The 976-nt window shown below is 38.4% G+C and overlaps 1 pseudogene; it reads right to left on the minus strand.

Moving 5' to 3' along the window:
- Positions 1-236: 236 nt before the first annotated feature.
- On the minus strand, positions 237-633 carry LOC138150521 (ORM1-like protein 1 pseudogene; annotated as a pseudogene).
- Positions 634-976: the final 343 nt, after the last annotated feature.

Here is a 976-nt window from a genome sequence, read left to right on the forward strand (position 1 = left end):
TTTTGTGTCTCCTGGACAACTTGTGCAGAAATTCAGCAGACATGTTTCACACTGAAAATCATCTTCTTATAGAAATCTACTTTTCCAAATAGCATACAAGTATTAGACCTTGAGTGTGAAAACTTCCCTTTAAACATGACAGCATAAACAGCATAGCATGTCTTCTATTTCTTTCTTGTAGAAAAAGTAGTAGCCACAAAGTTGTGGTCAGAATGGTTCAGTTTTACATTTTCTTTTTAGTACTTATTAATACCAAAGATCCAAATACTGTGCACTTGTGGCATTTGGGGAATTAGCACACTCAGGAGAGCCATTCTGTTTAAGATGAAGTGCTTAGGAGCATACTTGGTATAGAAACTTGCCAGAAAACATAGAATTATTCAAGAAATTGTGAAGAACTTCTGTGAAGAAGTAAACTATGCTCCCTAGTTCAGTTGTTTCCAGTGAGTTAGAAGCCTGGTCAGGGGTTTCAAAAGGTATTCCTTTTAGTGAATGTAAAAATATGCACATTCCCATATATACATGGGTCTGATACCATGAAGCAAACCAACTCCCAATGCATATGTCAGCCATATACCAGTTCATTACCTGGGTATTTGGATTTACCTCACCGTAAGCAACTCCAACATTCATTTTTGTTCTCAAAACCAACACTGCATGGGGGAAGGAGGCAATGGGTGGTACCTGCCATTCTAACCCCACTGAAAGACCCCAAATAAATCCAACACTGCCTTGGCCCCCTGGAGCCTGAGCCCAGCTTTTCCCTCTGTCCCTTCGAGATCTAAATCTATAGATCTATGAACCAAAGGACCACCTACTCTGTGAAGTGTTTCTTTCCCAAAGTGATTTTGGTAGTTTTTTTTTTCCAAAGTGATTTTCTGCTGCATTAATCTTAAGCTCTAATTTGCAACATAGATATTGCTAAACATCATTGGTTATCCTTTTACATGAATATACCTTATCTCCCAGAGACTTT

This window comes from Petaurus breviceps, unplaced genomic scaffold, assembly GCF_028583685.1.
Source record: "Petaurus breviceps papuanus isolate PSGF00001 unplaced genomic scaffold, PetGlider_PUasm1.0 90879, whole genome shotgun sequence".
Lineage (NCBI taxonomy): Eukaryota > Metazoa > Chordata > Mammalia > Diprotodontia > Petauridae > Petaurus > Petaurus breviceps.